Raw genomic sequence first — 25,501 nt, forward strand, 5'->3', positions numbered from 1 at the left:
ATTCCATAAAATAATAATACTAATAAAATAATACTACTTCTCCCCCCCTTTGAATAATCAAGATGGTAGCAGAGCCAGGAATGAATATCCATGAGGCAGGGGAGCTTGGCGAGCTGGCTCCCCTGCCTCTTTTACGCGCTGGAGCGCAATATGAATTAAATAAAAATTTGACAGAACTCTGCACAGGAGCCACGGAAAGGAGTAAGTGACCTGCATTTAAAGCTCTTCACCAGCACTATAACTCAGTATATTGGGTTTACTGCGGGTAAAACTGCTGCAGGTTTCTTTATACGTCTTATGGGGCTAAAGAAAACATAAAGAGAAGTTAAACAAAATGTTTAAAACATATTTAAAAAAGGATCAAAAAAGAATAAACTTCCCAAAAAAGCTAATGTAATGATAAAAAGTACACATAATTGGTATTGCCTCATCTGTAGGGCAGAGCTGTTGTTTTTCTTCATCCTGCATCCCAAAAAAAAAAAATCTATGAAAACTAATAAAAAAAGTCATATGTATCTCAAAATGATCCAATAAAAAATGTGAACTACTCCAACTAAACACAAGTCCTCACACAGCTTCATTAATAGAACAATAAAGAAGTTAGGGCTCTGAGAATATGGTGACACAAAAACTAAGCACTTTTGTGGCTATGTTAAAGGAGTACTCCTACAACATTTTATCCCCTCTCCAAAGGATATGGCATAAGATGTATGATCGCGGTGGTCCTGCTGCTGGGGACCCCTGCAATCTGTCATTCTGCTCCCACCTTTATGATCTCTCTGCAGTGCTGGAGGCTCCGAGTGTGAAGTCAAGCATTGAGGGGGCGAAGTGTGACATCACACTCGGAGCCTCCAGCGCTCCAGAGAGCTAACAAATTGTGGGGGGTCCCCAGCGGTGGGACACCCGGGATCATACATCTTATCCCCTGTCCTTTGGATAGGGGAGAAAATGTATTAGGGCTGGAGTACTCCTTTAAAGGTAATCAGTAAGCTGTATATGCTGCTATGAACTGTAGATACTGTTAGGTAGGATATTGTATAAACTGAAATGAACCTTTCCTGAAAGTGATAAGGTATCACCAAACTTATAAAATCTTCATATTTCTGAGCCAAGTGTCAATGGCAAGCCAAGGCAAGACTAATTTGCCCAGATGCCAGTCTGGCACCCCTCCTTAAGTGCCTTCACCTCCTAGTCCCTTCTTAATTGAGATACAGGGCTCTGTACAAGACTCAAAGAGGGCATCAAAGAAGGTGAACACTAGAGTTGAGGGAACTTTTGATTCACCATGCTCGCAGAACTTTTCATAAAGGTTTGCAACGAATAAGATCTAACCGAACCTGCAGTGCAAGAGCTCTTTAATGCTGTGTAATACTGCTAGGGTCACCTGGGTAGTAACCCATGGTAACTAACAACTCGTCTTAAAACACACTGCACTGTATGCTTTTCAACATTAAAATACAGGTGCATAAAGTATCCTTTTTGTTGGCAGATGTCTGTCGATGTTAACATGCACGGAGAGGTGCCGGAAGATGTCTTGGCTTTTTCATTTTGGGAATTGCAACAGGATTTATGTCCCAAAATAGTGAAGAAGAGATAGCTTTTGCATGAAAAGATGGAAAAGATGAAAAAATTATCCCTTTTTTGGGGATCATGGGTTGGGTGTATAGGCCTGGCTATTAGTAGCAGCAAATGTGGACTAGTGGTAGTTGTAGCCAGCAGACAACAGGCTGTTGTAGACTGATGGTAGTTGTTGTAGCCAGCAGATAGCAGGCAGTGGTGGACTGATGGTAGTTGTTGTAGCCAGCAGATAGCAGGCAGTGGTGGACTGATGGTAGTTGTTGTAGCCAGCAGATAGCAGGCAGTGGTGGACTGATGGTAGTTGTTGTATCCAGCAGATAGCAGGCAGTGGTGGACTGATGGTAGTTGTTGTAGACAGCAGGGGTGTGGCCTAGTGATAGTTGTAGCCAGCGAACATCACACAGTGGTGGGCTAGTGATAGTTGTAGCCAGACCTTGTAATGCGGCTGTATAAGTTTCCGTAGAGCCGTAGCTCGGACTCTGTTTATGCCTTACTTTTTGTTTGTAGAGGCAGCACTATGACACGTTTTCCTCCCCTGGTAAGGTAGAAAAGAATTTTCACACAGCAAAATACTGCAGTCAACTATACTTTAAACATTTAACACTTTCATGTGGGAAGGAAACAGGAGATTTGGGGTTATGTATCAGAAAACCGTTGTTACAGTCATAAAGATATGGAATGAATTGGCATATAATTTTAACCTGTTAAAATCACCATTTTGATGCAGAGGTTTAAGTTAAAGAAATAGATAAGTGAATACTGGGGTGCTACAGAAATAATTATTTAGAGACCCTGAGTACCATTATGAATAAGCTATGCATATGTAAAGCTTGCTAGCAAATGTTTCAGACAGAAAGCAGTAAAGGTGATAACACTGGATCTACATAATATTTTGTAAATTTAGCAGGGACATTTTATACGTTCTTGGCATTTGCACATAAATTTGTCAGAAAATAATAATTCTATTGATCTCTTCAGTGATGCGGTTAGCCACAATGAACATTTGTTAATTTGTTGTTGTTCATTGAAGTACCACTAGATGGCGGTGTTGATACACTATTCTGTATGGCCTATGCAATTTGACAAAATTGTGCTTGTATTCATCATTTTGAAAATGAGATGAAGCAAATTCATCAGCCGCTATCCCTTGCATTTAGTACAGTCGCTAGCATTGTGCAATCCCAGTGAATTGCATGAAATTGCTATTTGATGAATCCCAAACACTACATATTAGTCACAAAAAGCCATAGAGACTGCTAATTATACCTTTTCCATTCAATACAATGTAGTTAGAACAATAAAAGTTGTTTATCTTGAAATAATTGTTTTTAGCATAAAAATACACATTTACTTGAAATCAAACTATACATTGTGTAAAATGTATATGTTTTACGGATTATTTACATTTACTTCAGTTGTTTATTAAATCAATACATTTTTTTTTTCTAATGATGAGTTTATTTTAGTCAGATTCTTTTTTATTACACAGCATGTATATTGCATGTACACCAATCGGCCATAACATTAAAACCATTGACAAGTGAAGTGACCAAAATGTTATATCTTGTGTTAAAGGGTGGGATATGTTAGAGAAGTATACAGTCAGTTCCTTAAGTAAATGTCCTGGAGGCAGAAAAACTGGCAAATATATGAGGATCTGAGCGGCTTTGAAAGGTTAAAATTGTGATGACTTATTGACTGGATCAGAACAATGCCAGGTCTTGAGCTCTAGAATGCAAGGACTACTACTCTCCAAAGGTGGTTCAAGGTAGGACAACTTGACAACCAGCAAGTAGGACCTCCAAACTCATTAAGGGGATTTTCAGGCAGTAATGGCCTTTCCTCTTGATACACTATCATTGTTCCTCCTAATAATTCTGCTGCTTTTTCTAATAACCAAAGCAAACACCCAGGATATAAAACTGTAATGTAATGTGCTAAACTAGTATGTATAATAATGCACTAATAAAAATATGCTCCTATATGACCGCCACAAACTACACAGCAACCAATACATATTTTTTAAATGAATCATGTATTTTCACTTTCATGAAACATGGATTTCTTTAATATCATACTAAATCACACATCATAGAGGCGAGAAGTTGCATCATCAGGACCACAACACTGAAGTCAGTGGTAACAAGTATACAAGTATACAATAGGAGTAAGTACTACAGACAATATTAAAGGGGTTATCCAGGAAAAAACTTTTTTTTATATCTATCAACTGGCTCCAGAAAGTTAAACATATTTGTAGCCAGTTGATATATAAAAAAAAAGTTTTTTCCTGGATAACCCCTTTAATAATGCATAGAAAATACAATCTTTATGAATACAAAGAGCAGCAATCGCTTGCCCAATGTGAATACCAAAAATTCAAATAATCAATACATACCCATTAATAATATGTGCAATAATAATATAATAATAATCATAGATGCAAATAAAACAAACCCATAGAGATCTCTGTGACGCCATCATGTGAGTAATTCCACGTTGCTGTCCCATGATCCAGAGTCCGGAAGTCATCGTGTTTAAAGCGGCTCTTTGTGTATGGGTTATCTTCGTTCTGCAGATTACACATATAAGTTAAAGGGGTACTCCGCCCCAGGACATTTTATCCCCTATCCAAAGGATCTCGGCTGCAGCAACCCGCTGTCATTACTGCACAGAGCAAACTCGCTCTGTGTGTAATGACGGATGATACAGGGGCCAGAGCATCTTGATGTCACGGCTCCACCCCCTTGTAACATCATGATCTGCCCCCTCAATACAATCTATGGGAGGGGGCGTGGCAGCCTTCACGCCCCCTCCCATAGACTTGCATTAAGAGGGTGGGCTGTGACATCATGAGGGGCGGAGCCGTGACGTCACGATGCTCCGGCCCCTGTATCATCCGTCATTACACACAGAGCGAGTTTGCTCTGTGCAGTAATGAACGCGGGGGGTTGCAGCCGAGATCACGGGGGTCCCCAGCGGAGGGACCCCCGTTATCAGACATCTTATCCTCTATCCTTTGGATAGGGGATAAGATGTCCCAGGGCGGAGTACTCCTTTAATTTTCCCTTATTCCCATCTCTATAACTGGTCCTGATTGGGCTTTCTGGGGGAGATTTATTAAAACCTCTCCAGAGAAAAAAATGCTAACTTGTCTATAGCAACCTGTCAGACATTTATTTTTAATAGCTGACTCTATTGTTTAATTGTTTTTACACACCCCAAAAAAATTATTGGCACAGATCATAAATAATAATCAATGTAGAAAAAGCTTTCTTAAATTGTAAACACATACAGAAAAACCATCAGCACCCCGACTCCCCCCACCACCCTAACAGTACTCACAGGAGGACAAGAAAGTTCAAGCAGGTGGATGTAATCAACACCTAAATATTAGAGGTATAATATACAGACATAAGTGAAATAAAGAAAATTGAGGCTCAGGATCTGGAATACTGGATAAATGTTTATTATAGATTAAATATGTAATGTGTTCCGTGACACACAGGGCCCTTGTGGTTCAGCAGGGACACAATAAATTGGTCATATTTTTTTTTTTAAAGTCACATATAACATAGAATATATTGGGTTAAAATATGCAAATAAAAATGTGTAAATAATAAAATAAAATGGATAAATAAGCCACACGTCTTTGGGTGCTTCAGCCTATAGGGATATAATAATATAATTGTCCTTGCATGTGTCTTTATGTATGGGATAAATATATAAGGTGCAGCAATAAGATGTACAATGCAACGGTAGAATGAATCATATCCGTTCGATATTAGTGTAACAGTTAGTACATGGTAACAGCAGCAGCAATGACTGGTATACTAGCAGTGTAGCAAACAGTAGCAATGTTCAGTAAAGTATACTTGCAGTACTGTGGAGCTTAATCAGGATCGCTGCTTAGAGACTTGGCCATCACACAGGAGTAGCGGTGGGCTTCAATAGTGGGGAATGCAGCGCTTCTGTGGACCGTTGATTTTAGCGATTTGCGCGCAATGCACGGGGATAATGGTAAGAATTACGGTCTTGTTGTGTGTCGCATATGCTGTTAGAGACTCGGCCGTCTCAAATATTACAGCAGTGATGGATAGTCCGGTCTTGGAAGACTGAAAGTGTGTTCCCCGATGCGGTCAGAGGGTATGTGGCGTCTTCGTGGCCGTGGCAATGCGCATAAACTGTTTAGAGTTTAGTGGATGACGTATATGTGCAATGTCTATATTCCTATATAGAGGCTGGATATTTGTGGCATTAGTCGTGGAGCTGGACGTGTTTCAAGTCCTCCATAGGACGTTTCCTCAGCAGCTTTAAGGTATGTTCCAAGGTTTGTTTTGTGGGATATTTATATACATAACTCCCCACTTTATGGGAGGGTTTAACATCCAGTTAGGTAACACAAAAAAATGGGATTGTGCGGAAAACATGGAAAAAGTGTCACTGTTGATTTATATTAAATTATAGGTAGTAGAAATACTCGGATTATGTCGTAAGAATGAATTATAGGTGTGCAGTTTGCTGGAAAATGAATTAATTGTGACATGATGCTGTTTATGTAGGATATAAAATAATGAATAATGTTCATGGTAGAATAAATTAAATACTGTCATTTGGGTGTTTACCGGATGTGTGTGCACATGGACTATGCAAATGTGTGATATCGTGGCTAGTGTCAGCGGCAGCGGCATAGGCCATATTCGAATTCACGATATTTCCCAAATATATGGACGAATATTCGTCAAATATTCGCTAAATTTGCATATTCGTATATTCGCATATGTGAAATTAGCATATACAAAATTTGCATATGTGAAAATTTGCATATGCGGAAATTAGCATATGCAAACGAAAACGGAAATTTGCACGCCAGTCTCACACGGCAGTATTAGAGCCTTCTTTACACCACACAAGCTGGAAGCAGAGAGGGATGATCACTTTGATGTGTACTGTGAAAAAATTGAAAAAAAAAAAAAAAAACAATATTCGTAACTGCGAACATATAGTGCTATATTCGCGAATATTCGTGAATTTGCGAATATATAATATTCCTGCATAAAATTCGCATTGCGAATATTCGCGAGCAACACTAATCGTGGCATGAATATATAGAAATGTTTGAATAAATTTTGACTTGTGTGTGTGAGTATGTGAAAATACGTGAAGTGGTGGTGATATGTGTGTTTGAATATATAGAACAAAACGAGAATCGCAGGACAAACATATAATTGGTTGAACATATAATTGGTTACTAGGAAATGGATATAAATATGTTTATGGGGGCTAATATTGAAAAAATATATAATAATATAATATATAATAAATAAGCTTGCGGATACATTTTTCTAGACCAATAAAAACTCCAAATGTATCAAGTGGTTGGCTGGGAGCTAATTTCAAACCTTTAATTAGTAATTTTATCTGATTAGGATTTAATGGGACAGAACTTAGATTAAAAATTGAATTATCTGTTTAGTCAGTATTTAAGTCTGGGTTACTTTGGTCCTGGGCTGATCTATTGCTTCTATTGCGTCCTCTGCGTATTCTCTTTTTTTGTTGTTCAGGATGGTGGGGGGTGTAGCATGAACTTCGGCTATGGTCTCCATTGTCTGGATAATTTTCCTGGGTAACATGGGTTGTGTAAGAAGTGAATTCGTTAGTGGGATGTCGGTTAGGTTGTAAGTGGTTGATTTGTGATAATTCTGATTTTGTTGAGTGTAGTGCTGGTGATTTGGATAGGATTTGTGTGTGGGGTGGTGATTGGGGTTCCTCCAGCTGTTGTGGGAATGATATTTTGCACAGGGGCTGGAATGATAGGGACTGGAATTGTGTCTGGAGTGTGGGAAATGTGTGTGAACATACCCTAAAGAGGTGAAGTTTCTTGTAGCCACACCTAGCTGGACAATAAATAGAAATATGGCCACACAGCTATGTGTCTCTCCAGTCACTTTATTGGTGTTATGTAAATGGTCAACTAAGCCTGCTGGACTGGCTCCTCTCAAATGATTGGCCAACCATGGGAAACAAAAGACAATCAGAATCCTCAAGAGTAGAAGCTGCTTTCATCAGGGTCCCAACCTCAAATACCCTTGTAAGTACCTCAGATGTCATTAGGCTAAAATATACCAGTTCATAGGATGCATGGTTTGTATGCTGTAAAGAAAAGCTGTAAAGCTGCAAAAAAATGAAAAGCCCCCTCAATACAACACTATGGGAGAGCAGGAGCGATGCATTTGGCAATCTCCTGCTCTGCCATAGAGTTGTATTGAGGGGGCGTGTCGGCTGCTGCTTCGTGTGGTGGTCGACACACGCCCTTTGTGCGAACTGCTGGGGCCTCGTACAGGAGATCGTGGGGGTCCCAGCGGTCAGAACCCCGCAATCTGACACTTATCCCCTATCCACTACCCATATGTAGTTTTCTAGATTTTATTGACATCTTAGGATTTAGCAGTGCTTTATTATTGTTTTCTTTCTTTAATTTTATTAAGTCCTTTTTCTAATAACATCTTTATTGAGGGAAAGTGAGACAATCATTTTTGTAAATAAATTGCACTAATGTTAAAATAACAGAACATATACAATAACAGTCTTTCCAAAATCATACGTAGTGAAAAACTGAGGTAGTCAGACTTAAAGGTGTACTCCGGTGGAAAACTTTTTTTTTTTAAACCAACTGGTGCCAGAAAGTTAGACAGATTTGTAAATGACTTCTATTAAAAAATCTTAATCCTTCCAGTACTTATTAGCTGCTGAATGCTACAGAGGAAATTCTTTTCTTTTTGGAACACAGTGCTCTCTGCTGAATCACGAGCACGCTCTTTGCTGACATCTCTGTCAATTTTAGGAACTGACCAGAGCAACATATGTTTTCTATGGGGATTTTCTCCTACTCTGGACAGTTCTTAAAATGGACAGAGATGTCAGCAGAGAGCTCTGTGTTCCAAAAAGAAAAGAATTTCCTCTGTAGTATTCAGCAGCTAATAAGTACTGAAAATATTAAGATTTTTTAACAGAAGCAATTTACAAATCTGTTTAACTTTCTGGCAGCAGTTGATTAAAAAAAAAAAAAAAGTTTTCCACCAGAGTACCCCTTTAAAATGGCTATTTAGCCCAAAAGCAACACATCCTCTATCCACAGCTTCTAAGTACTGCAGATAACTGGGGACCCATTCTGGAGGTCTTAATGGCTTCCAACAGCTGCACTATATGATCAGATATTTATCCCCTATTTTTAATTTTTTTGGGGATGGATAACCCTTTTAACTGTAGAAAATTATTTATTTTTATTTAGAAACCATGAATAGGCTTAGATTAAATAATTAATTTAATTCTGTCCCCTTTCTTGCTATTAGCTTGACACGTACGAACTTTGATGCTCTCCCAGATCTGTCACAATGTGCATTGTCCAGGACGGCACCATGTCTCTGGTTTGAAGGTTTTAAAGGTTTGACTTGTGTAAATTATACTCTAGGTTCCCACTCTGTATTAACCTTTCTGTGATATCCCACTACCCATAATGTGCTAGGTGCTAAGCCCGTGCTCTCACAGGCTAGGATATCAGTACTTCTTGACTGTACTCCCTCTCCAACACACCTCCCAAGTGATTTCCTTCTTACCGCTTGTCATTTGGGCCTTCATACATTGCCGTTACTAGTTCCTTAGTTTCTCATATAAGGTTTCCCTTTTCCCCACCCCACCCACCTATTCCCACTGCCCCATACCCCCCCCCATCCCTCTCTTCATAGCATACGCCCCTCTCCCCTCTCACTGGGCGGTAGTCTTGTAGCGAGTCAAGGGACATGTCTGAGATTACCTTCCTCTCTCTAAATGTAAGAGGCTTCAATACCCCCAACAAGAGGAAACATACATTCGAGATAATACGTAATAGAAAAGCTACGATTTTGTTGTTACAAGAAACACACTTCAAAGAGGGGAGGATACCCAAACTTCCCACCCGCAACTATGACAGGTGGTACCACTCCTGTAACCCCACATCTGCCTCGAAAGGTGTCTCAATTGCTATTCACCACTCACTGCACCTTGAAGTATTGGACGTCCTTACAGACGCTGACGGCAGATCACTTTTTGTTAAGTTGCAAACACCAGCCCTGACATTTACGTTAGCGAACCTGTATGCACCGAACCAGGGCCAGGTTTCCTGGTTGCTGACCACTTTAGACAGACTATCCCTATTTGCTGAGGGACCTATCATACTAGGAGGCGACCTTAACATCACACTGAACCCTCTGTTGGACTCCACACTGGGCAAATCTCACATTCCTCAGCGGGCTATTGCTAAGGTGAATTCTAAATTATCTGACCTTTCTCTTTTAGATGTCTGGCGCTCCCTCCACCCCGCGGACAAGGACTACTCCCACTACTCTGCAGTCCACAACTCATACCAAAGATTGGACTACTTGATGGTTCATTCTTCTTTGCTTCACAGTGTCTCAGCCGCAGGTATGGACGCTATCACTATCTCTGATCATGGTCCGGTGTATGTCTCTCTTTCTCTTTTCCCACCGTCACCAACACAGAATAGGTGGAGACTCAATGAGAGTCTCTTAGATAATCAGAAAATTAGGGAAGATGTAGCCTCCCACCTCACGGCATACTTCAACATTAATTTGAATTCAGGCCCATCAATCCCCATTGTCTGGGAAGCACACAAAACTTACATCAGGGGTATCCTCATCTCTTGGGGTGCCGCTGTAAAGAAGGATCAGCAGAAGCATATTAACAAACTTCTCGCAGATATCTCCAAACTGGAAAAAACACATAAAAGATCAAAAGCCCTTGAGTCTCAGCGAGACCTGCGGGCTCTCAGGGAGCAGCTCCTTACTTACCTGGAACGTAAATCAGCAAAGTTCTATCTTCACTCGCGTCACAGAATATACGCTCACGGCAACAAGGGGGGTAAACTTATGACCACACTTATTAAAAAAGCGAGGGCAAAAACACATATACACGCAATCCGCGACGGAGCTGGGCGGCTTCACAAACTTTCGCACAACATGGCCTCCTCTTTTCGGGATTACTATCAATCCCTTTACAACTTACAACAGAATGATACATCACAGCAAGCAGATATTAGGAACAAGCTCACTCAGGACTTCCTACAAAGCCTACACTTACCTTCACTATCCTTGGAGATGGGAAGGGATTTGACCCGCTCTGTGACCGAGGGAGAGGTGGCGACGGTGTTGTCCTCCTTTCCCCCAGGCAAGAGTCCAGGTCCCGACGGACTCCCCCTAGCATATTACAAGAAGTTCAGCACACTACTGACACCTAGGCTCACCGAATGGTGCAATGCAGCATTCCAAGGGGAGAAACTTCCAACCCAATCCCTGGAAGCACATATTACACTGTTGTTAAAGGAGGGTAAAGACCCAGCAGAATGCAGCAGCTACAGGCCCATATCTTTGTTAAATCTGGACCTGAAGGTGTGGGCTAAACTACTATCCTTGCGCCTTAAGAAATACTTACCACATCTGATCGGAACTGAACAGTCGGGGTTTGTACCTGGAAGGGAGGGTCGTATCAATACGTGGAAACTGCTCCTTAGCATGCATGCTGCTACTTCTCATAACACACCCCTAGCTCTTCTTGGGATCGACGCTGAAAAAGCGTTCGATAGAGTAAATTGGACCTTTATGAGGGAAGTCCTGATGAAATTTGCAATACCTCTCCCTTACATAGACGCAGTTTTCTCTCTATATTCAAACCCAACAGCCTCTCTATTAGTAAATGAGGTTATCTCCTCACCGTTCCCCATAGGAAACGGAACGCGTCAAGGTTGCCCCTTATCGCCCACACTCTTTATCTTAGTAATGGAGACTCTCCTACAGAAAGTTCGTCAGATGGTAGAGGTCAAGGGTGTACACACGCAGGGGGCCGAATTGAAAGTTTTGGCCTTCGCAGACGACCTTCTCTTTCTCCTTAGTGACCCATGGAGAAGTCTACCTCACCTCGTAGCACTATTTGCCCAGTTTGGGGAGATATCTAACTTTAAGGTCAATGAACTATTGAATGTGTCCCTGCCTAACGCCCTAGAGGAACAGCTGACCACGTCTGTCCCCTTCCCCTGGGCCAAATCATCCTTGAGTTACCTGGGGGTAAGGATCCCAAAGAGTATCCCCAAAATATTTGACGCCAATTATGCACCACTTCTAAAGGAGGTCTCTAGCTTACTGGTGGAATATGATATACCTTTAATCTCGTGGTTTGGTAGAAAAAACGTCCTTAACTGCTATGTCCTGCCCAAAATTAGATATGTCATGCGCATGCTACCTATAGCACTCCCTCAGTCCTTCTTTAAACACATAAAATCCTCATTCTCCAAATTTGTCTGGAAGTCCCAAAAGCCTAGATTAGCTCATAGTATACTGATTAGGAGTCCGGAGGGCGGTGGAATTGGCTTACCGGATGTTCAGAAGATGTATAGGGCCATTCAACTGCAGATGTGGGTGGACCTGGCGGCACCGGGGGCAACCTTAGATGACATGTTACATAGTCCTTCCAGATCTCATCCACACGATATGGTGAAGAGCTTGTGGATCCCACCCAAAGGCAGGTATAGGAACGACTCACCTCATGTCCTCTTTCAGGGTATCTACTCTGTCTGGTCTGCTCTTTCGCCTACCCTTGCTCCTTCTATTTCACCTCTTCTTCCTGCCAGTCTCATACCTGCGGTTGTACACAGGGAGTCAGAGACATCCCAGAATATGTGGGATAAGTTGTCCCACATCTCAGTCGCTCAGTTGTTCCGGGATGGGGTGAAGCCGAAATCGGAGACTCTACAATCTCTTATTCCACACATAAGGTACTCTTTCTTGCATATCAACCACTTTGTTTCATGTTGCAATATTTTTTGGCACCTGCATGGCCCGCTGAGGACACTCACTAAATTTGAAGAATTACTCCTTGCCACACACACACCGAGAAGAAGGTTAAAATGGTATCTAACCACCATTGAAGGGGTCGTGCCTCAGTCCACGCCTCACTATGTAGCCTCTTGGGCCGAAGAATTAAATTTAACACTATCTGACACGGACATATCCCTCATGCTTAAACATTCACATGGCTTCTCTAGATGTGTGAGGCTACAGGAAACGCAATACAAACTTACATCTCGATGGTATAAGACACCTGAATTCCTCTACAACCATGGTCTCTCGGCTACAAATACTTGTTGGAGATGTAGGGCTCACGTGGGTACGCTTGCACATATCTGGTGGACATGTCCTTCCTTAGTGCCTTTCTGGTTGGAAATAACCAAAATTCTAGATTCCATTATGAAAACGACCACCCTACTCTCTCCTGCAGGCGTGTTACTGGGCCTTCCTTGTCTAAATTTCTCTGCAGGGAAAGACTCCTTAACTACCAACTTATTGATGGCGGCTAAATCTATTATTCCGCTACATTGGCTTCAAACTGAACCTCCCACTGTGGCAGAATGGCTCTCCAAGGTTCACCAGATATGTAGATTTGAGGGGATGCAACACAGATCAATGAGAACTTATGACAAATTTTTAAAAATATGGAATCCCTGGTTATCCTCAGAATATTGTACAGATAAAGTTTCCCAACATTGAGTTACTCGAGAATTTTAATCGGCAGCTTGCATGCTGTTGGATGGTGGGTGAATGTGGTGGGCACAGTTATTGGCTCACGGCATCGCCTTGCTGGATGTTTCATTAGTGTCCCCTTCCTCTCTCTGAACAGGTCCTCAGCTTGTTGCTTATGCTATGAAGTCCCATATATTGCCGCAAAACCCTCTGATACACCGCTCCCTCTCCCACTCCCTCTTACCTCATCCTCTCCCCTTAACCTTATTATTGACCATACTTGTTATATTTCGGTAATGTGTTTGGAGCTTGTCACCCTACTTACTGTCTGTTTTGCGTTAAGTTGCTATGTTGTGTAAAAAAAAAAACTAATAAACAGATATTTGAAAAAAAAAAAAAAAAAAAATAATTAATTTAAGTGTTTGCTGAGTCTGTTAGTTTGCATTTATTTTTGTTCCTTGTATCTCTCCCCCAACATATTAATGAGGAGGGAGAAAAGGATCATGGATCAGGCAAATTGAATTTCAACTGCACAATCCTCCTGCTTTTGGAGAGATAAGCCACTACCAGTTAAGGCTGGGTTCACACCATGTTTTTGCAATACAGTTCCCATGTCAGGTTTTTGATTTAAAAAAAAAAACAGATTCCTCAAAACCGTACTAAACTGTATAAAAATGTTTGTACAAATTTGAATCCGTATACGGTTTGAAAAATGATATCCGGTTGCATCCGTTTTTAAAGAAAATTAAACGTATACATTTTTAACTTTTCACTCCTTTATGAATAAAGTTTCACATGTTTGATTGAAATTCCAAGAAAAAAACTGTGCAAAGTCAAAAACCGTATGGTGAAAATCGGATGGAACCGTATGCACATATGATTCTGTACGGTTCCCATTGACTCCCATGTTAAAAAAACATATATGTTTATGGGTACTGGAAAAAACTGACAAAACCGTACAGGGTGCAAAACGGACACAACCTGATGCATCTTTTGGCATACTGTTTTCAATGGAGAGTCAACGCATTCGGTTTTCAATACGGTTCTGTACGGTTTTCAAATTTAAAACGTATACGGGAACTGTATTGCAAAAACGTGGTGTGAACCAAGCCTAAGTCGGGCAGTGACTTACAGCCTCTTTCTATTGAGAACACAGGAAAGGTCACCATAACAAGGTGTTCATACAGTGTATGAACTTTTAGCCAAGAGCTGAGTGTATGGCCACTTTTAGAGTTGAGCTAAATTGCTTATTTTTGAGAATTATTTGGGAGGTACGTTTATCATTTTCTGGGGGTATAAACTAAAAACAACAAGCAAAAAGGGTGTAAACTAACAGTGTATTGCACAATTGTGGCACTCTATTGTGAGCTCCCTAAGAAATCAACAAAGGAGCCACTTATGTTTAAAGTATTAAATATATATCTTTATTGTTAGCATCAAAAGTTAAAAATAGTAAGAAAGAGTAAACCATTTATTTTAAAAAAACAGCATCACCGGGATCTCATCACTACAACATAGCACAAGAAAGGATTTATGCATAGTATAAAAATGGACAGTTGGTTACCCCAGTATGGCAGATTATTAAAGAATGGTATACATACAAATGGTAAATGGTGTATATAAGTATATTAATGGCCCAAACAAAAAATATGGAGAAAAACTGTTCCAGGTTAAACCCCCCCAAAGGACAAGGGGGCACTCCCTCCGTCTGGAGAAGAAAAGGTTTAGTCTTGAGGTGGCGAAAGGCCTTCTTTACCATAAGAACTGTGAACTTATAGAACAGTCTACCTCAGGAACTGGTCACAACAGGAAAAATTATCAGCTTTAAAACAGGGTTAGATACATTCCTGGAACAAAATAACATTAATGCTTATGAAGAAATATAAAATCCCATCCCTTCCCCAATATCGTGCCACACCCCTACCCTTCAATTCCCTGGTTGAACTTGATGGACGTATGTCTTTTTTCAACTGTATTATGTAACTATGTAAATGCTGTTTCACCTGTATAGCAAAAGTGTCAAGTGCCCATAGTACAAAAAATACACAACATGCAGACATAAATAAAATAAGTTATACCAATGCTGCATACAATATAATGATAACTAAGGTGAGACCGAAGATTATGCCACTCCTATGCACCTTTCAACATATACGCCTTTGTCTGGGAGGTCGGGGAAATTATATTAATATATATATAAGATAATATATTTTTCCTTGACATTTCAATTCCATGTTACTAAATGAAAAAAAAACAGGCACAATAATATACAATAATATTTTTGGATTACAATTTGTGATTTGTTAAAATGAGTCCCTCCTGATAACAACCACAGATTAAGTAAACTGAATAAACGTTTCATGCTACTGTACTGAAATATAACTAAAATTCCTAGTATTAAAATATTTAAACTGGAAGACTTTATAGTTAGCAACTTATAAAAGACAAAAAAGACAACACTATTAACCATTGTGGCAATATATTGTGCAGATGTTTGTACCATGGGTGACACACGGGATTATAAAACATACCAGAAATAGCTTTATTCGCTTATGGCCATACAACACGTACAATGTGCGATACATTGGCTTCCACAGTAAATTTGTAGGAGGTTTTATTGCTTTGACAATGAGTCTGGATCAGAATTACTACCAATGTCAGAAATCAGACTTTTTACAAGCTTTTGTGGAAAATTTAATGAACAGCTGCTGCATATAATGTAACTGTGCACACTACTATTTTAGACCTTATTGAATTGTTTCAAGGAGATACAGATTGTAAGATTATAAATCAAGTGACCTTTTACCCTGGTTAAACTGCCATCAGTTCAAACAAAGATCACTGGGTGGCAGCAGGTGGCACCTGAAAGATCACACCTATGCTGGTACATTAATCTTTATTCAATTTACAGTTTTTTTTTTTTTTTTTTCTAATTTATATATATGTATATACGCAATTACCTTTTTTTTTTTTTTTTTTTTTTTTTTTACATATTGTATTAATTTAATCTGTTAATATCCAGTTAATCTGGATTGCTTCGGTGTGATTCCAGTCTGGGAAATCACTCAGCCTATCCTATGATTAGACTATAAATGCTTTTTCTTGCAGCTAGACACACAACTAAACTAATAAGGGGCAAAGAGAATCTTAGTTATGAGAAAAGATTAAAAGGATTACATTTGTTTAGTCTTGAGAAGAGACATGTAAGGGGGGTATGATCAACTTATTTAAAGGGGTACTCCCCCCCTAGACATCTTATCCCCTATCCAAAGGATAGGGGATAAGATGTCAGATTGCCGCCGCTGGTGACCCCCGGGATCGCCGCTGCGGCATCACGCTATCATTACTGCCCCTCGTAACATCACGGTCCGCCCCCTTAATGCAAGTCTATGGTGGGGGCGTGACGACCGCCATGCCCCTCCCATAGACTTGTATTGAGGGGGCGGGCCGTGACATCACAAGGGGCGGAGTCGGGACATAACGATACTCCAGCCCCTGTATTGCCCGTCATTAAGTGCAGAGCGAACTCGCTCTGTGCAGTAATGATAGCGCGGTGCCGCAGTGGGGATCCTGGGGGTCCCCAGCAGCGGTACCCTGGCGATCTGACATCTTATCCCCTATCCTTTGGATAGGGGATAAGATGTCTAGGGGCGGAGTACCCCTTTAAGTATCTTAATGGCCCATACAAAAAATATAGGGAACAGCTATTCCAGGTAGAAAACCAAAAGACAAGGGCACTCCCCTCTGCCTGGCGAAAAACAAATGTTTTACAAAATGTTTTATAGAACTATAATTCTCTGAAACATTATACCTCAGGAACTGGTCACATCAAAACCAGTTGAGGGAACAAAATAACAAGTATATTAGAAAGTTGCATAAAGCAGTTACTGCAAGTGGGAAATACTTTCTCCTACAAGCTAAGCTTATAAAGCGTACCTGTCAGATCCAACAAAAAAACATTTTTTTAAATATATCTCTCAGTACCTAATACTGACCATGTTCATCCAATTTTTATGTGTCTAGCATCTTAATTTTTTTATTACACTTTTAATTTAGCTCACTAGTCTGAATTCCTCTCAAAGGGAGGGGGCGTGGCTTCACTGTGCAGGTCTCCACCCCCCTCCCTCAGTATGTTGTCTGCTCACATCTTCCCTAGCATTAGCAAAATTACAACTTCCAGCTTGTCCTCACTGCCAGTAGCTGGACACAAGCTGACAGTGGGAGGATTTTTCCTCCAGCTGTGAGCCCTGCGCTCTCAGCTGTCAATCAAGGAAGTGTGTCCATGACATAGGTGATGACGCATGGACACAGCAGGACTAGTATGTGTCAAAGCAGGCAGGGGACAGTCTGACTGGCTTTTTCAGTATGAAATACTGAACATTATTTTTATGAAAGCAATTGCAAAACCTATTGGTTTTGCATACCGTATATGCCGGCGTATAAGACGACTTGGAGTATAAGACGACCCCCAACTTTTACAGTTAAAATATACCGCGATGTACGGTACCTTGTATTTCCCCCCACATTAGGTAGGCATCATGTTCCCCCACATTAGGTAGGCAGCATGTTCCCCAACATTAGGTAGGAAGTATAGATCCCCCACATTAAGTTGGCAGTTCCCCCACATTAGGTTGCCAGCTCCCCCACATTAGGTTGCCAGCTCCCCCACATTAGGTTGCCAGCTCCCCCACATTAGGTCGGCAGCTCCCCCACATTAGGTCGACAGTTCCCCCACAATAGTAGGCAGCTCCCCCACATTAGGTAGGGAGTTACCTCACATTAGGTCAGCAGTTCCCCCACATTAGGTCGGCAGCTCCCCCACATTAGGTCAGCAGTTCCCCCACAATAGTAGGCAGCTCCCCCACATTAGGTTGGGAGTTACCCCACATTAGTAGGCAGCTCCCCCACATTAGTAGGCAGCTCCCCCACATTAGTAGCAGTTTCCCCACATTAGTAGGCAGCTCCCCCACATTAGTAGGCAATTCCCCCACATTAGGTCAGCATTTCCCCACATTTGTAGGCAGCTCCCCCCACATTTGTAGGCAGCTCCCCCCACATTTGTAGGCAGCTCCCCCCACATTAGGTCAGCAGTTCCCCCACAATAGTAGGCAGCTCCCCCCACATTTGTAGGCAGTTCCCCCACATTAGATTGGCAGCTCCCCCCAACAGACATACAGCTTCCAGCCATATACAGTGTATGGCTGGAGGCTGTATGTCTGTACTGCCCCCACAGTGTTCCGATCACCGCTCCTCCGGCCCGGGTCACCATCTACTGCTATGGCCTATGGACCAGAGCAGTAGGTGCCGGGACCGGGGAGCGGTGACCGGATCACTTAATAGCACAGCCGGTCACTCACCAGGCCCCGGTTGGCGCGCGTCCTCCTGGGGTCCTCCTGGTCCTGCGCTCCTCTGCCTCTATGGTTGTATGCACAGGAAGTCACTGACGTCCCAACCGCAGGAGGACCGAAGGAGGATCGCAGGAGGACGCCGGGGAATGGTAAGTGACCGGCGGACATCCTTATGTCCCGAAAAGATTTTTCGGGACACAGGGATGTCCGAGATAGGAATACCTATGATTATCTGCCCGGGCCGGCTCCCGTGTGTGGCTGCAGGCGAGGGCCGGCCAGAGCAGGTAAAAACTAATACTGTATACTAAAAACCAGGGTGCATCCAGCTGTTGTCAAACTACAACTACCAGCATGCCCGGACAGCCTTTGCCATGCTGGGAGTTGTAGTTTCACAACAGCTGGAGGTCCCCTGGTTTTTAGTATACAGTATTAGTTTTTACTTGCTTTGGCCGGCCCCCGCCTGCAGCCACACACGGGGGCCGGCCTGGGCAGATAATCAGAAGTTTTCCTATCCCGGACCTCAATACCCGGAGTATAAGACGACCCCCGACTTTTCAAATGAAAATTTGGGGTTAAAAAGTCGTCTTATATGCCGGGATATACGGTACTTCACAACATATGCAAAGTTTTTGTATCTGATAATGCCCATTTAAGGATGAATGCAATGCAATGCAATACATTATGTGTTATATATATGTATATATATGTATACAAATACAATGCAATATGTGATGAATCACTGCACAGTTAAGCAAAGTCCAACAGAAAACAAGCTCTGTGTCAAATCAGAGGCATAAGGCGATACAGTGAGGTTCTATGCACCATGAAGCTCTAAACATCATTACACATAATGACAAATCACACCTATGCTCTGACATGTCCATAGGCTCCCATGCACCCAGCTTATTGCTTTGACATATGTTTTATCTTGCTGTATAAAAAAGTGTGAGCTATTGAAGAATATAGCAAAAAATTAGTATATGCATGGTATTAGTTTTTCCTAGTGATCAGTGGCAGGGTCCATATTCGAATTCATGATATTTGGCGAATATATGGACGAATATTCATCCTATGTTCGCGAAATTTGCATATGCGCTATGTTCCTTAACTTTTTTTCCTTGCGAATATCATAAAGAAATTCGTATACTGTGCATGCGCAATTATATCTTTCAACTATACCCTACACTAGAACCTATCTGCTAAATTAACCTACTGGCGCACTACTATGCTCAGAAGAGAAGGAGCGCCATTGGGCTTTTGGAGAGAGAATGTGTCTGGAATTGAAGGCCATGTGCATTCACAAAGCTCCCATGGTGCCAGAACAGTGGAACTCCCCCCACATGTGACCCCATTTTGGAAACTACACCCCTCAAGGAATGAAACAAGGGGTGCAGTGAGCATTTACACCCCACAGGTGTCTGACAGATTTTTGGAACAGTGGTCCGTGAAAATGAAAAATGTGATTTTTCATTTGCACAGCCCACAGTTACAAAAATCAGTCAAAGGCCAGTGTAGTGTAAATGCTCACTGCACCCCTTATTAAATTCTGTGAGGGGTGTAGTTTCTGAAATAGGGTGACATGTGGGGGGTCCACTGTTCTGGCCCCATAGGAGCTTTGTAAACACACATGGTCCCGACTTCCATTCAAAACAAATTCTCTCTCCAAAAGCCCAATGGCGCTCCTTCTCTTCTGAGCATTGTACTATAGTTTACCCGCAGAGCACTTTATATACACATATGAGGTATTTCTATACTCAGAAGAAATGGGGTTAAAAATTTTGGGAGGCTTTTTCTTCTATTACCCCTTGATAAAATGAAAAATTTGGGGTAACACCAGCATTTTGGCGAAAAACCTGTGGGGTGTAAAGGCTCACTGTACCCCTTGTTATGTGCCATGAGTGGTGTAGTTTCCAAAATAGTATGCCATGTGTTTTTTTTTTTTTTTTTTTTGCTGTTATGGCATTATAGGGGATTCCTAAATGCAACATGCCTCCCAAAAACCATTTCAGCAAAATCCCATTGTCACTCCTTTGCTTCTGAGCCCTCTAGTGCACCCACAGAGCACTTTACATTCACAAATGAGGTATTTACTTACTCTAGAGAAATTGGGTTACACATTTTGGGGGGCTTTTTCTCCTTGTAAAAATTCAAAAACTGGGTCTACAAGATTTTGAATTTTTTGAAGATTTTGATTTTTCTCCTTCACTTTGCTGCTATTCCTGTGAAACACCTAAAGGGTTAACAAACTTTCTGAATGTAATTTTGTATACTTTGAGGGGTGCAGTTTTATAATGGGGTCATTCATGGGGTATTTCTAATATTAAGGTCCCTCAAATTCCCTTCAAAACTGAACTGGTCCCTGACAAATTCTGATTTTGAAAATTTTCTGAAAAATTTGAAAATTGCTGCTGAACTTTGAAGCCCTCTGATGTCTTCCAAAAGTAAAAAACATGTCAACTTTTTGTATTGACGAAAATTTACAAAAGAATATGTCACGAAAAAACAAACTCGGAATCAAATTAATAAGTAAAAGCATAACCGAGTTATTAATGTTTAAAGTGATAGATGTGGTCAGATGTGCAAAAAAATTTCTGGTCCTTAAGGTGAAAATGGGTTCGGTCCTTAAGGAGTTAATACTCCCAAAACAATGCATGGAGTGAGCCTTAGAGTTTTCTTTCCAGCTGGAAAATTGGAGATTTTTAATCCTTCTTATTTTCTAGAAATTTTAATCCTTCTTATTTCTAGAATGATCAAGCTTCATTTCATAGAGTTCATGTCCTACTGACAGGGCAGCAATCACAACTATTGCTGTGTACTTCCTTTAAATAAGTATTTTCATACAAAAGATTGATAAAGAAACTTACATACTGCCCCCTGCTTTTATATGTTAAAAGTTATTTTACAGTTTGTTATGTTTTCCAAATAATTCCATTAAAATAATACTTACCGTATTTTTCGCCCTATAGGACGCACCGGCATATAAGACGCACCCAATTTTAAAGGTGCAAAATCTAGAAAAAAAGATTCTGCACCCAACAGTGATCTTCAACCTGCGGACCTCCAGATGTTGCAAAACTACAACTCCCAGCATACCCGGACAGCCGTTGGCTGTCCGAGCATACTGGGAGTTGTAGTTTTGCAACATCTGGAGGTCCGCAGGTTGAAGACCACTGGATAGGAGGTAGTACTCACGTGTCCCCGCCGCTCCGGACCCATCACCGCTGCTCTGGATGTCGCTCCATCGCTGTCACCGCGTCCCCGGGGTGTCCCCGACACTCCGGACGTCTTCTTCCCCGGGATCCACGCTCTCCGTCGCCGTCATCACATCGCCGTCATCACGTCCCTACGCACGCCGCTCCTATTGGATGATGGGACGGCGTGCGCGACGACGTGATGACGTCGAAGGAGAGCGCCGCCATGCAGGGGATCCCGGCATGGAGCAGACACCGAGGAGGCAGGTAAGGTCCCTCCCGGTGTCCTGTAAGCTGTTCGGGAGGCCGCGATTTCACCGCCGTGGTCCCAAACAGCCCGACTTTCGCTTCAGACGCGGCGGTCAGCTTTGATCGCCGCATCTGAAGGGTTAATACAGGGTATCACCGCGATCAGTGATATCCTGTATTAGCCATGGGTCCCTGCCGTTAATGGCTGCAGGGACCGACCCGATAGGTGTGTATTCGCCGTATAAGACGCACCAGTTTTGGGGAAGAAAAAGTACGTCTTATACAGCGAAAAATACGGTACTGACCTTGAAGCTAGAATGGAGGAAATGTCTTGGAGGTGCACAATGCAATAAATAAATGGGGATCATGGAAAGGAGGAATAAGTTCAGTGGCACATAGGTCAGATGCAATCCAATTATTGTGTGCAGGATGCAATGGAATTAATGTTGGAGACAGATTGATCTAGACAGAACTCCAAGTCATAAGTAAAAATAGCTATGGTACATGGGTAAGTTACTGGTCAGAAATGCAATCAATACCTGAATGAAAGAGTGCCTGTCAAGGTTCTTACTCAGCAAAAATCCTGTTATAAATGTTCTGGCGTTATCGCTCTAATGCATCCTCACATGCATGCTTCCACTTGTGTCCACAAGGCCAAACACCAACCCCCTACATCAAGCCTTCTCACACAGAGGTATATTTTTGGTATTGATGAGCTTGCTGCTACCTGCTCTTCAGTCAGCATGTATACTCTCACAGACCAACAGACAGCTAACATGCATTACAATACCAGAACATCTTGAAACCAATTCAGAAATGGGTAGGCCATATGGCCTTACTACATTATTTTCAGTGACACAAAACTGAAGAACATATCCTTTTCCTTTCTGCATATGATTTCGAGAGAAGAGTATGACACATTACAAGATGTAATAGATACAAATATATGTTTACATAGACTACAACAACTGTTCTGCTTTCTGATTCAGCAATGACGTCTGGTAAATAAAAAGAGGAATAAGGGATAATTCTAGAAACAACGGCCGTACACAGAACTTCCAGAGACAATAAACTGTGATCAAGCTTCTGTATTGAACAATTATGTCTGTCAAAAACGAATTGTTCTGTTGACCTATTTAAAGGGATCAGACCATAAAATATTACTGTCTATCATTATTTCAGTTTGGGGGAAACAAAAGTTATTGCCTTACCTGCACTCCGCAAAGTAATCTCATTTATGAACTCCACTGCCAATGCATGGGGTGGTCACATTTCATAACCAGCTACCAGTTAGACATATTGTATTATTCAGTGACAGTCAACTAGAGGCCCGAAACGCTGCACATACACTCCACAACCAGCTAGATGGTGGACACACAGCACATATAACCCAACAACTAGCTGGAAACTATTCACACTGCACACTTGTCTTTCAGCAAGTAGTCAGACACACGCCATGCAAGAGACATACACACGCCACACTAGCTTGGATTCCTGCATTCCTGTATCTTTCCAATCTATTTCTTTCTTTTATCTACTTTTCCATCTATTTCATCACTGTCTGCATTTGATGACACTTTTGTTAGTCTCGTCGTACTATAAAGCATTTAACTTAAAAAAAAAAAAGAGAAAGAGAAAGAAGCTGCTGGCACTTTATAGGGCAAGTAGAATATAAACAACAGGAGATTCTCAGCAGATGCGTCCCCTTTTGTACCTGATGAAGAACCCAGGTTGTGTTCGAAACATAAAGGGGTATTCCTGTAAAAAACTTTTTTTTTTTTTTAAATCAACTGATGCCAGAAAGGTAAACAGATTTGTAAATTACTTCAATTAAAAAATATTAATCATTCCAGTACTTATTAGTGGGTGTATACTACAGAGGAAATTCTTTTCTCTTTGGATTTCTTTTCTGTCACAACCACAGTGTGACACCTCTGTCCATGTCAGGAACTGAGATATAATTAATTAAAAATTAATTAGATACCAGTCCTCAAAGGTATATATAGAATAGAAATGGATCCAGTTACAATAAAAATAACGAATTTATTCACATAGAATTAGATAATAAAATAGATAATTATAAGCCTCCTAACACCCTAGCAGGGCCCGTGCATTGGGTGAAGGAGCTTATCAGTATACAATAAAAAACTTGGATAAAAATAATACCAACTGATAATAATGTTAGTCCAATGGTATATATCACTCGCAATGATGTAGATATTGTGGTTGGAGTTCATAGATATAAAAAGTGCATTGGTAGTGCAATGGAAGTTCAGAAATCGTTAATAGAAGAAATACATCAGTAGTGCAGTAAAAGTTCAAGAATGCAGTATATCAAATGATTCCGTAGTTAAATCGGATAATTCCGTAATGGGGTAGTATAGTCAGGTATGCAATTCTATGACACAGGATTGTTGGTGCACAGCACCACTCACGACCATTCGAGTAATGAGAATGTAGGACGATCGGGCGTGCACGGAGGCGTCCGCCACTAAGGGGGGTGCCCATCTGCAGGATGAGGTCTCTGTACTCTGTGGCTGGCATGGGATGGCATCCGGCCTGAAGAGGAGGTGGATGGGGTTGCCGCAGTTCGTGGAGAGGAGACAGCAGTGGCGCGGGAGTGGTAACCGGCATCCTCATATATGTGATGTGTGCACCTAGCGCATCACAGACACCACTCTCTCGCCACTGCTGTCTCCTCTCCAAGAACTGCGGCAACCCATCCACCTCCTCTTCAGGCTGGATGCCATCCCGTGCCAGCCGCAGAGTACAGAGACCTCATCCTGTGGACTGGCACCCCCCTTAGTGCCGGACGCCTCCGTACCAGCCCGATCGTCCTACATCTTCATTACTGTTTTTCACCTCACCTTTTTCACCAGTACCCCTTTAATGTTGCATTATATAGAATAAACCTTTTGAAGTTGTGGTAGCTTGGGGGGTGTAGGGTATGGGGAGTGTAGCTGTGCAGATAATAAAGGGTGTTTGTTAATCCTTGCTATTCGTGATGCCAGGGTAAGGGCTCCTCAATAAAGCTTTTCCTACCGCCGCCCTTCCCAGGAATGATAGGGAGGTAGATGATACAGAGTTTAAGTAGTGAGTAATAATGGATTGTCCACAACCGGAAAGCTTCTGTAAACAGCATTAACTTTACTGAAGATTTTCTGTACACTTCAACAACATAACAGTTTCTCATCAATACAGCTTCCTTTTGGAGATTGACGATGGTTGGGACTTTAACTTTAAGAGTCTCTAGACTATTGCGCTGCTCCACTGGATTTAGAGAATTAGTTGCGGTCCAGTAGTTAGGCTAGTATTAGCAGGAATTAGTATAAGACTCACGATTTTTGGTTCTGCTGAGGCCGTAGGTTTTGAGGCCTAGTGTGTCATTGAAAGTTGCGTAGCACACCGTCCTGTTAGTCCGGATCCACGTGAGCAGCAACCCAAGAGAGCGATAATTGGATGCAGCTCCCTTATATGGGCAGGGGCTGGACTAAAGCTAATTGGTCCATACGGATGTCAATCACCATTACAGAGAATGCTGGGTAACATGTGATCCAAGGACCTCCTG

Source organism: Hyla sarda, chromosome 2, assembly GCF_029499605.1.
Source record: "Hyla sarda isolate aHylSar1 chromosome 2, aHylSar1.hap1, whole genome shotgun sequence".
Classification (NCBI taxonomy): domain Eukaryota; kingdom Metazoa; phylum Chordata; class Amphibia; order Anura; family Hylidae; genus Hyla; species Hyla sarda.